Here is a 13,294-nt window from a genome sequence, read left to right as displayed (position 1 = left end):
TGGTCGTTAGAAGAAAGAGGAGATGCCTTCCAGGGCATCCCCAAGCTTAGTTGCTTGAGTGTCCTTTAATTTACCTTGGGGTGCCTTGGGCCTCCCCAAGCTTAGGCTCTTGCCACTCCTTATTCCTTTATCCATCGTGATCTCACCCAAAACTTGAAAACTTCAATCACACAAAAATTTACAAAACCTTAGTGAGATCCATTAGTATAATAAAGCAAATCACCACATTAAGTATTGTTGCAAATCCATTCATATTTTACTATTGCATTATATCTACTGTATTCTAACTTTACCATGGCTTATACCCCCCCCCCCCGATACAATCCATAGATTCATCAAAATAAGCACACAATGCAATGAAAACAGAATATGTCAAAAACAGAATAGTCTATAGTAATCTGAACTTTGACCTTAATTCTGTTACTCCAAAAATTCTTAACAATTAGGACAACATGGGAAATTTGTATATCAATCATGTTTAAAAAATTCATAATTTATCATGCTCCATCAAATTTTAACAATTCTTCTACTGGATGCAAAAGTTTTTGTTAATGCACAGAATGAAATCAACTATCACCCAAATCATCCCAAAGGCTTAACTTGGCTCAAACACTGATTAAAACTCTAAAACACAATCATAATAGTAGCATAATTTTATATTTATTGAAGAACAGAAAGGGAAACAAAAAACTAAAAGATAACTATTGGGTTGCCTCCCAACTAGCGCTATTGTTTTACGCCCCTAGCTAGGCATAATGCAAAGTTTCAAGTGTTGTCATCATTGGTTTTAGCAATCTTTGTACGAGTTTTATCATACCCGGGAGGCTCTTTACGCTTCCAATTATACTTGGGAAATGAGACTGATACATCTCCAACGTATCTATAATTTTTTATTGTTCCATGCTATTATATTATCCATCTTCAATGTTTTATATGCATTATTATGCTATTTTGTATCATTTTTGGGGACTAACCTATTAAGCTAGAGCCCAGTGCCAGTTGTTGTTTTCTCCCTTGTTTTTGTCTTTTACAGAAAATCAATACCATACCAAACGGAACAAAACTTTTCAATGTTTTTTCTTGGACAAGAAGACACCCACGAAGCTTCGGGAGGAGGCCAGAAGAAATACAGGTGGGCCACAAGCTCACCAGGCGCACCCTAGGGGGGCGCCCTGCAAGCTTGTGGGCCCCCCGTGGCCCCTCTAACCCTAATCTCAGCTCCATAAATACCAAAATATCCCCGTATACCAAAGGGCACACCAAAAATACTTTTCCACTGCTGCAAGCTTCTGTTCTCGTGAGATCCCATCTTCGGGCCTTTTTCGGTACTCTGTCGGAGGGGGAATCGATCACGGAGGGCCTCTACACCAACCTTGCTACCCTCTCGATGATGCATGAGTAGTTTACCATAGACCTACGAGTCCATAGCTAGTAGCTTGTTGGCTTCTTCTCTCTCTTTAATCTTCAATACAAAGTTCTCCTCGATGTTCTTGGAGTTCTATTCGATGTAATCTTCTTTGGCGGTGTGTTTGTTGGGATCCGATGAATTGCGGATTTATGATCAGATTATCTATGAATATAATTTGATTCTTCTCTGAAGTCTTTTATGCATGATTAAGATAGCTTTGTATTTCTCTCCGATCTATTGATTTGGTTTGTCCAACAAGATTGATATATCTTGCAATGGGAGAGGTGCTTTGGTTTGGGTTCAATCTTGCGGGGTCCTCACTCAGTGACAGAAGGGGTAGCGAGGCACGTATTTGTATTGTTGCCATTAAGGATAAAAAGATGGGTTTTTTTACCATATTGACTAGATCTATCCCTCTACATCATGTCATGTTGCTTAAGGCATTACTCTGTTCTTATTAACTTAATACACTAGATCCATGCTAGATAGCGGACGATGTGTGGAGTAATAGTACTAGATGCAGGCAGGAGTCGGTCTACTTGTCACCGATGTCATGCCTATATTCATGATCATTGCCTTAGATATCGTCATACTATACGCTTTTCTATCAATTTCTCAACATTAGTTTGTTTACCCACCGTATGCTTTCTTTGAAGAGAGATGCCTCTAGTGAAAACTATAGCCCCCGGGTCTATTTTTATCATATTATTTTCGGATCTATAAAACCAAAACTCAAAAATACCTTGCTGCAATTTATTTACTTTTATTTAGTTTTGCACTTTTATTTATCTTTTATACCTATGTCTATCAGATCTCATCCTTGCAAATAACCGTGAGATTGACAACCCCTTTATCGCGTTGGGTGCAAGTATTTGTTTGTTTGTGTAGGTGCTATCATTGGAGACTTGTGTGTTCCTCCTACTGGATTGATACCTTGGTTCTCAAACTTCGGGAAATACTTATCCCTACTTTGCTGCATAACCCTTTCCTCTTCAAGGGAAAAACAATGCAAGCTCAAGAAGTAGCAGAGACCATCATGAGGTCTAAAATATCCAACCCCTTATTACACAGAGTAATAAAAGTATCCATGCGATTGAGGTTCCCACTAATATTTTTGAGAGGTTCGTTAGACTTTTGCAACTCAACCAATTTTTTTCTGTATATCACCCAATTTGTCTAATATTTGAATCCCCTCTTGAGTAAAAGTAAATCCCTTTTGTGGTGGTGGAACTCCCAATGTCCCTTCTATTATTTCATAAGCAACATTGGCATCAACCTCAACATAATTCCCTTGAACAGCAAAATCCAAAAGTTCTCCTTGATGCATGGTTAAACCTATATAAAAATTGCAAAGCAAAATTTTCGCATCCCCTTTTATGGAGCAAACACGGTAAGATTCCATTAACCTATACCAAGCATCCTTAAGATTTTCTCCTTGTTTCTGCTTGAAGTAAAGAACTTCAAAATCCGGTGACAAAGGAGGGATAGTTATGCTAGTCATGATGACAAGATAACCAAGACAAAAAGGCAAACGGAAAATATTTTTGTATTTTTGTAAAAACTTTTTAGAAGTGGGGGAGATGAAAACGAGAGGCAAATGGTAAATTTGTAAATACAAGGAGATGGAAGTTTATGCGTAGGTACTTGATACATGTTGATGATGTCTGCCTGGCAACGGCGCCAGAAATTCTTCTTGCTACTTGTGAGCTACGTTGGGATTTCCCCGAAGAGGAGAGGATGATGCAGTACAGTAGAGATAAGTATTTCTCTCAGTTATGAAACCAAGGTTATCAATCCAGTAGAAGAACCAAGCAACACTATGTAAACAACACCTCCACACAAACAACAAATACTTGCAACCCAACGCGTAGAGGGGTTGTCAATCCCTCAACCGTTATGAGAAAGATTAAATTGTGTAGGTTTCGGTAAATAGATCTAAATAAAATGCAAAATAATATAAATAATGGGAAATTGTAGCAAAGTATTTTTGTTTTAATATATGATAGAAAATAGACCCGGGGCCATAGTATTCACAAGAGGCTTCTCTAGAGAAAATAGCATACGGTGGGTAAACAAATTACTGTTGGGCAATTGATAGAAAAGCAAATAATTATCATGATATCCAAGGCAATGATCATGAATATAGGCATCACGTCCAAGATTAGTAGACCAACTCCTGCCTGCATCTACTACTATTGCTCCACACATCGACCGCTATCCAACATGCATCTAGTGTATTAAGTTCATGGAAGAACAGAGTAATGCTTTAAGCAAGATGACATGATGTAGATAAGGTAAACTCGCGTATGAATAAACCCCATCTTTTTACCCGTAATAGCAACGATACATACATGCCATGTCCCTTTCTTTTACTAGGATTGATCACCGCAAGATCGAACCCATTACAAAGCACATCTTCCCATGGCAAGATAAATAAATCTAGTTGACCGAACCAAACCAATAAATTGGAGAAGAAATACGAAGCTATAATAATCATGCATAAAAGAGTTTAGAGAAAACCAAAATAATATTCATGGATAGATCCGATCATAAACTCACAATTCATCGGATCCCAACAATCGCACCGCAAAAAGTCATTACACATCAAATAGATCTCCAAGAACACCGACAAGAACAGTGTATTGAAGATCAAAAAGAGAGAAGAAGCCATCTAGCTACTAACAATGGACCCGTAGGCCTGTGGTAAACTACTCACGCATCATCGGAGGGGCAGCAAGGATGATGAAGAACCCCTCCGTGATCGTTTCCTCCTTCTGGCAGAGTGCTCGAAAAGGCCTCTAGATTGGATCTCGTGGTTCTAGAACTTGCGGCGGCGAAAAAATTATTTCGTGGACTCCCCTGAGGGTTTTGGGATTTTAGAGTATTTATAGAGGCGCAGGTAGGTCAAAACGATGCTCGTGGGCCCCACTACCCACCAGGGTGCGCCAAAGGCCCCTGGCACACCCTGGTGCCTAGTGGGCCCCTCTTCCATCTTATCGTGGCCTCCAAAAGCTTCCAGGGTCTATTATCACTAGGAAAAAATCACCAAAAATTTTTGTGGCATTTGGAATTCGTTCGGTACTGATATTCTGCAATTTGGAGAAACAAGCAAAAAACAGCAACTAGCACTGGGCACTAAGTTAGTAGGTTAGTCCCAAAAAATGATATAAAGTTGCTTCTAAATGTATATATAAGATCCAAGATTGATAATATAATAGCATGGAACAATCAAAAATTATAGATACGTCGGAGACGTATCACTTAACTTCATCTCCGGTTAGAACTGCAAGCTTAAATGATCCACAAACTTTATCTACATAGATTAGATGCATATCAAGATGTATTGTTCCATCTCCTTCATAAGGATTAGCTAGCAGTTTTTCTATCATACCCGAAAGAATCTCGTAATAAATATTTTCAGTAGGTGCAGTAGGTTGAGGAGCAACTTTTTGTGCTTCTGGTCGAGGTGAATATACCTCGAACAAACCCCTCAAAGGATTATTTTCAGTAGTAACAAGTAACAGTAAATTTCAGCACACAATATAAATGTTTCCTTTCCAAATTCCACTCACCAAAGGCGCTTCACTCCTCAGCAATGACACCAGAAAAGAGTATTGATGACCCACAAGTATAGGGGATCAATCGTAGTCCTTTAGATAAGTAAGAGTGTCAAACCCAATGAGGAGCAGAAGGAAATGACAAGCGGTTTTCAGCAAGGTGTTTTCTACAAATACTGAAATGATCGGTAACGAGTAGTTTGATAGCAAGATAATTTGTAACAAGTGACAAGTAGCAATAGTAACTAAAGTGCAGCAAGGTAGCCCAATCCTTTTCGTAGCAAAGGACATGATGGAACGGTCTCTTATAATAAGCAAAGCGTTCTTGAGGACACACGGGAATTTCATCTAGTCATTTTCATCATGTTTGTTTGATTCGCGTTCGCTACTTTGATAATTTGATATGTGGGCGGACCGGTGCTTGGGTTCTGTTGTTACTTGCACAAGCCTCCCACTTATGATTAACCCCACTCGCAAGCATCTGCGGCCACGAAAGAGAATTAAGATAAATCTAACATAGCATTAAACATATGGATCCAAATGAGCACCTTACGGAATAGCGCATAAACTACGGTTTAAGCTTCTGTTACTCTAACAACCCATCATATAATAACTACTCCAAAATGCATTCCCTTAGGCCCAAATATGGTGAAGTGTCATGTAGTCGACGTTCACATAACACCACTAAGGGAAACAACAACATACATATCATCAAAATATCGAACAAATACCAAATTCCCATGATTACTTATGACAAGACTTCTCCCATGTCCTCAAGAACAAAAGTAACTACTCACACATCATATTCATGTCCAGGATCAAAGGGGTATTGAATAGCATAATGGATCTGAACATATAATCTTCCTCCAAATAAACTAACTAGCATCACCTACAAGATGTAATCAACACTACTAGCAACCCAGAGGTACCAATCTGAGGTTTTGATACAAAGTTTGAATACAAGAGATGAACTTGGGTTTGAGATGAGTTGTGCTGGTGAAGATGTTGATGAACGTTGGTCCTCCCATGATGAGAGGGTTGTTGGTGATGACGATGGCCTCGATTTCCCTCTCCCGGATGCGCCCAGGGGGGTGGGCGTGCCCTGGTGCCTCATGGGCACCTGGGTGGCCCCCTCTAGTATTTCTTTTCTCCAATATTTATTTATTTATTCCAAAATAAATCTCTGTGAAATTTCAGCTCATTTGGAGATGTGCAGAATAGGTATCTCTAACATAGCTTTTTCAGGTCCAGAATTCCACCTGCCGGCAATCTCCCTCTTCATGTAAATCTTGCATATTAAGAGAGAAAAGGCATTAGAATTTCTCCATAAAGTGTTATACTGATTAAAAACACTATGAACAACAGTAGGAAAACATGTTGCAAAATGGACGTATCACTTACCATCTCTCTTCTACGAAAACTAATTGCAGATGAATCTCCATCTCAAGGGATCGTAGGATCTCACAACAATACTAGGCACTGCATTGCTCTTGTCAGTACCTCTTGCCCTTTATCACCATACTTACACTCATTGCTGTTTGGTTATGTAGCATCACTATGAATGTTCACTTCCTTATTAACCATTTGCTTGAAATTATAAGATCTATATTTACTCTTACACAAATCTAGAATAAAATCAATGGCTATGATGTTCTGGATTGCTCATGTAAGTACCTTTTGTCATGTACTCCCTGTGTATCGAATTGATTGTTGGTCAATTAGATGTATTTAGAACTAAAATAGTGCTAGACACGTCCATTTGAGCGACAAGTAATTCTGGACGGTCGTAGTATTACTGTACTTACATTGAGAGATAGTTGATTGTCTAGCATTACTCTATATCTTATCTGCACTACGCTACATTTTCTACAAATTATCAGATCTCCATTTACTCTTACCAAAATGTTGAATAAAGCCAATGCCATTGCACAAGTTGAGGTATGCATTCGTCTTTTCAGTACCTTTTGCCTCGTAATGTTGTACTTAATTGATATCTATTTGTTATGTATCATCACTCTGCATCTAAGCTTCATTATCCTCTATTTCATTCAATATTATTAGATCTATATTTACTCTTTACAAAATGTAGAATAAAAGCGACGCTTATGAAGAAGTTTCTTTGGGGAATTTCTTGAATTATCCTTCCATCGGCATGGAGAAGGGCTTTCTTGAGCCCGGTTAACATGTAATGTAAGTCCATCCTTCTCAAGCCTTCAAACTTTGTTCTAGTATAGATTTGGATAGACATAATTTCCTCCACTGCTGTTTACTTTGGTGTTTGCATCAGATTGAATGTTTGCAACAACTGCCAGTTTCAGATTGCAGTTATAAAAACATGTTCCTTATTCATACCATCCACATTAATCAGAACAGATCCATTGATTTTCTTTAGCCCTACATGCATGCATGTGTTCTAGATCTCTAATCCGGTGGTGTGGTGAAGCTGCCCATGCATGCATCATCTCATTTCCTGCTTTGTCTTAACTGATTTTGCCGATGATACGGACAATGCCATATTATTTTAATGCTATTTTAAATTATATCTCTGAATTTGCCAACATAAAATGGGACGGAATTGTCAGCACACTGACCATCGTTGCTTATATATTTGTGAAACCTGTTATCTGTCTCCTTGTTTCTCTTTCAGAGTCATGTCTCCAATGCCAGGCAGAACATTAGGGAAGATAGTGAGCCAAACCATCTTGAAGAGAGCAAGATGAGCCCAAGGTCATGTCTTGATGAAGACAGTGAGTCCAAGCTACTCACCAGTAGCTGTGACACAACCTCGGTGAAGTTGCTGCCCCAATCAGTCCGACTTCTTTAGTCTCAGCTTAAAGCAGAAAGACTTGGTTCAACTTAGATCCGACTTGAAGTCAATTCTCTAACGAAGATCACTTAGGACAGTAGTGCGTGCTTTCTTGCTACATGGCTGGAGTTTGAGGATATATGGTTTAGACAATTGAGGTATCGTCAGCTTGTTCTGCTGCTTGCGGTGCACGTCCGAGGCAAGGCTAAAGTTTCTTGAACTGTGCTGAAGTGCTGTCAGTTTTGTATATTTTTTTGTCGGCGCATTTATATGCACTGGTGGCGACCTTTGATTCCCATTGTATGTAGTATGCGGTCTCGTTGTGATTTATTATCACTGGTGGCGAACTTTGATGCCCAGTGGATGTTATATGCCGTAATTTCTTTATTTTATAGTCTAGGTATATTCTTAGTCGGTATGTTGTAATTTAGGCCGAAAGCTTCGACTGAGCTCAATGTTATCGTTCCGTCAGGCCAGCCCATAACTCACTATATATGGGCCGAAACATGGGCCTATAATCATCTTGGGCCACTACTAGGCCTAAACGTCAAGTAGCTTTGCGCCTTTAACAGGTTGAGTAAAACTCGGGGCTGTTCCTACTTGTGAACCGCATTGGGATTTCCCTGAAGAGGAGAGGATGATGCAGTACAGCAGAGATAAGCATTTTCATCAATTAAGAACCAAGGTTATCAATCGAGTAGGAGAACCACGCAACACCTCATTACACTACAAAAGACACATATGTGACATTTTGGGCCGAACGAAATTTTCTTCGATCATGCTTATGACACTTCTATGACGATAATTGTGACAAAAGCACGTATAATCATAGATGTGGTGGGCTCCTACTTGTATGACAAAAAATCATGACAGAAAATGGGCTTTTCATCCCGGGCGGGCTGGGGACGCACCTGCATGACATTCTTTGGGCCGTCCATGATGGAAAAAATCGTGGTAGAAGTGAGGACGAGGAAAATTTTGGGGAGTTCCCGGTTACGGTGGGTGGTCGGGGCCGAGCGATGCACGGAGGGATTGCGCGTTTCTCTCATACATGTACGCACATGTGTGCGAGGCGTTGGGCTCTAACTGAACCCGATGGAGGTGTTGGGATCTAACTGAACCCGAGCGATTGCACTAGCTACGTTACTAAACCCCGATCGATCCCTTGGCTGTTAACAGAACCTGAGTGATTCCTTCGCTACTGCTGCTAACTGAAGCCGATCAAAGTTGCCTCTTGATGAACAGTCCCCGATGGGGTTGGATGAACAGGATCCAATGGTAGTAGAGGTCGTTGCCGCTGGATGAACAGGACCCCGATCGAGGTGGTGGGGGTGGATGAATAGTAGCCGATGGAGGGACCCCGTGGAGGGTTGGTTGAACAGGACCCCATGGAGGGCTGGTTGAACAGGACTCCATGAAGGGCTGGTTGAACAGGAGCCGGTGGAGGCTGGATGAACAAGAGCCGGTGGAGGCTGGATGAATAGGAGCTGGTGGAGGCAGGAGGAAGTCGACGGTGGATGAACAGTAGCAGGTGGAGGCTAGAGGAAGTCGACGGTGGGTGAACACACTACAGGAATCAGCTACTTTGCCGTCTGCCGCGGACGGCAAAAGGCGCCGGCAAAGACAGGGTCGGTAAAGACCTTCATTGCCGTCTGCTTTCTGACGCGGACGGCAAAGGATCCTTTGCCATCAGCGGCGGACGGCAAAGAAAACCGACGGCAATAAATTCGTTGTTAGTCCGTTAGGTGGCTAACGGCAGTCTTTGCCGTCTGTGGCTGACGGCAAAGACTGCAGGCTCTTTGCCATCTGCTGGCAGATGGCAAAGAGACCAAATAGGCATTAATTCTGTTTCTTCTTATATCAATTCATTTTCATAGAAAATCAAACACATATGTATGACCAATATAGGATATCCAACACATGTTACCAATAGTAGCAAGTTCCATCCATACATATACATAGTTTCATCAATATTACACAGTTTCATCCATAGGTACCAAGTTTCACAAAGTCAAAACAAAAACTAAAGACAACCACTCCATATCTAAAATTACAAGAAATGACCTAAAACTAAATATCTACTTTAATGAAAGCTATCTTATTACTAAGATCTTCTCTGGATCTTCTTCTTTTCTTCCAACCTGCATAACAAAAACACTAAGAAAAGGAGAATGGATTAGGAGTAGAAATGTAGCATTTCACTTGGAGAAAATTTCATTTCAGAAACATTATTACTAATTAAAAGTTAGTATAAGTCTTCATAATTTGTCTACGATAATTGTATCAGTCAAACATGCAACAAATTACTGGGAGGGGCGCTATAACAAGGAAATCAGACACCACCATCATTATCGGTATTTTTCTACAAAATTTTAGTACGTGTATTTAGGAAATAAATGTTAAATATAGATATATACCAACCCTTATTATAAACAGAATCACATGCACGCGGATCAAAATAGGTTGCACTCTAACTTTAAATTTCCAGCTTACTGTCCATTAGCTTTACTTGAACTTTCACCTCGCACAAATAAGTTCAATATTCCATTGTCCAACCAGGCATATGCAACATATATATAGAAAGTGAGTACATATTTTTCAAATGAAAATAGTTGCACATCATGAAAAATTGTCTACTCAGCATTTCAAGTTACAGCAAGAAATCAATGGAAATATCACCATAAGATACAAATCTAATTTATCTAATTAATTATTTCGTGAATGTTTTGAATATTCTATGTATCCTAGAATTGGCAGTGGCGGGTTCCCATAGCATATATTAATATAAAAATCACAACTTCTTCATGTACCTATACATGTTATTACATAATATTGCTAGTCTGACATAAGATTGATACTAAGCACAAACTCTCCAAGGGAAATTGAGAAACTCCACTATGTCATGTTGATATATCAGTGGAGATGGTAAAATTAGTAGTGATGAAAAAAATTGGGATCTCCCTCATGCATCACTGGTCCTTAAGATTACAGTATGTGTATCTAGGAAATAACAAAAAAACATAACATAGGAGAAGTCTAGATGGATCAGTAGAAATTATGTATGAATTAGCTACCGTGTGTCGAGGCAGCAACTATCAGTACGTTGTTTTTTTGGGTGCAGTATTGAGTGTTCTAACAGTAAGCGCAGTAATTTGACAAACATGTAAAACACATATAAAACCTCATAATCAGATAAATGTGTTTACTGTGAAGTAATAGGCTGCCGTCGCTGCTGTTACAGGGAAAGTTGTAGACGTACATATTAGTAAGAAAAAATTATCTAGCTACCATTACAGAATGTCTTCAAGGGCTGTAGACGTACTTTAAATCAGAGAAACAAATACAGGCAGTTCACAACCCAAACTCTGATGGACTAAAGAACACACAGTGGGATAGCTCTGCTCAGGATACACCTACGCACCAACTGTCAGATAAAAAACCATGCACAATTAAGCCCCATGGGTGGTGATGCATCCTAGCCGGCCGCCATTCGGTGCAGGAAAGACATCTTCGTGAACCAAACTGTCGCTGCATCGCCATTGCCAAATGAAATGACAAAGCAGAGTAGAGCTTGCAGCAACTGAAAAATCTGAATTCTGAAACTCTCTAACAGCAGAGTAGAGTAGAGCTGGCTCATCTTATCAAATATTTAGTACCATTTGAATTCCCAGGTCCAAACAATGCAGAGTGATATGGTATGGTTGTTCATGGCGGCCATTGATCCAGATGCCATTTTTTTGGTTTCTGAAGCTAGGGGATGAGTGACGATGTACCTTTTTTCGAGGCAACTGTCGTGCTCGCGGCAGGATGCATCGAGGTTGTCGTAGGGGTCCTCCCATTGCACCCGCTCCACCCCACGCCGCAGAACTTGCCATACCGGATCCCCACCGCTGCCACCCATCCATGGTCAGAGCATGCTCAGATCAGAAAGAAATCGACCGGATCATGGGAGGACGAGGAAAGGAGGCTCACAGTCGCAGTTGAGCATCGCGCACGACCGGCTGCACGTCAGCAGCGGCGGCTTGGCCGCGCACGCGGAGCCCCCGGCGAGCAGGAGGAGCACGACCAACACCGAAACCCTAGCAAGATATAACTGAAGGGGGCGACCACAAGGAGCAGAGGGAAACAAATCGATGCGGAGGAATAGACAGAGCTCATCGAGGAGCAGCCGTAGGTGTGCTGGGCGGCACTAGAGCTCACCGGAGTGGCCGGAATAGGCCAGCGTCTGTGGCGGCGGCGCAAGGGGATCGAGAGGACCAGACATGAGCGAGAGAGATGGGTGCGTGCGTTTGTTCTGGTCTAGCCCAGCCAGCGTACGTGTGTGATTTGTGTGTTAGGCTAAGTCCTACCTGCAAAAAAAAAGATAGCCCCACCTCTTTGCCTTCTGCCAACAGATGGCAAAGAATCTTTGCCATCAGCTGGCAGACGGCAAAGAGGTGGGAGGGGTCCAGTGGTGTACTGGTGCACCAGCCCCACCTCTTTGCCGTCTGCCAGCAGACGGCAAAGATTCTTTGCCATCTGCTAGCAGACGGCAAAGAATTGGCTGATGGCAACCAGGTTCTTTGCCGTCTGTCAGTTCTTTGCCGTCTGTTTTTTGTAAGCAGACGGCAAAGACCTTCTTTGCCGTCCGCTAGCAGAAGGAAAAGAGTTGACAGACGTCAAAATCTCTGATTCCAGTAGTGACAGTAGCTCGTGGAGTCCCGTTTTGCAGCACGCCACACCCCTCTCGATGAACAGGACCCCGTTTCGACCGTAGGCGCTCTAACACAAGTCTGTTTCCTCTGTTTTGCGGTTCGCCACACCCCTCCCGGTGAACAAGGTGCTATTTCGACCATAGCCGGTCGAACAGAAGGCCGTTTCCTCCGTACTGCGTATGCTAGACCCCATTTCGGCTGTTCCTTCCAAGCCGGTTGGCCCCCGATGAACATGACGCATTCCGTTGCCTCCCGGTGAACATGACGCAGTTTCTCCGTTCCGACCCAGCCGGTTCGCTTCCGATGAACAGGATGCCGTTGATGTCGTCTGTTGCCTCTCCATGTACACGAGCCCTGGCCGTACGTATGCGTGAGTAGGCGTTCGAGACCCCACCCATAAGTACATATGTGGCCATATTTTTGGCATGTGGGTGTCCGTACATGTACACGGTTTAGAAGAGACTGCATCGGGGGCTCCACTACTAAATGTGCTGCTACTTGCTCGGCCACGGTTCATCATTGCAGAGAGACCGATCGACCAGTATGTACGTACACGTTCGCGACCAGATAGAAAACGCTATGTATGCTTCGACCAGGTGGGTCCCAGCTGTCAGGGAGGACAAGGACGCACTTCCTTGCGTGCGAAGATATAGCTGGTGGGTCCCAGCTTTCAGGGGGAAGAATCACTTTTTTGCCCGTAATATGGACACTTACTTGCGTGTGAAGATGTCGCTGGTGGGTCCGTCTGTCAGCCTGACCGCATAGAGTCCTCTTCCGATGGCTGTTGTTCATTGACCACGTTGACCACGCCGCGTAAACATCACCCAGG

The 13,294-nt window shown here is 42.0% G+C and overlaps 1 long non-coding RNA gene across 1 annotated transcript; it reads right to left on the bottom strand.

Annotated features, from left to right (window-relative positions):
* Positions 1 to 9,639: 9,639 nt before the first annotated feature.
* Positions 9,640 to 12,073, bottom strand: LOC123049074 (uncharacterized). Its single transcript, XR_006423437.1, has 2 exons — positions 11,744 to 12,073; positions 9,640 to 11,661 (listed from the first exon to the last, which is right to left on the bottom strand). It is a non-coding gene; the product is annotated as an uncharacterized lncRNA (long non-coding RNA).
* Positions 12,074 to 13,294: the final 1,221 nt, after the last annotated feature.

Source organism: Triticum aestivum, chromosome 2D (genome assembly GCF_018294505.1).
Source record: "Triticum aestivum cultivar Chinese Spring chromosome 2D, IWGSC CS RefSeq v2.1, whole genome shotgun sequence".
Taxonomy (NCBI): domain Eukaryota; kingdom Viridiplantae; phylum Streptophyta; class Magnoliopsida; order Poales; family Poaceae; genus Triticum; species Triticum aestivum.
The sequence above is the reverse complement of the archived record's forward strand: the minus strand, read 5'-3'. Positions and strand labels throughout refer to the sequence as shown.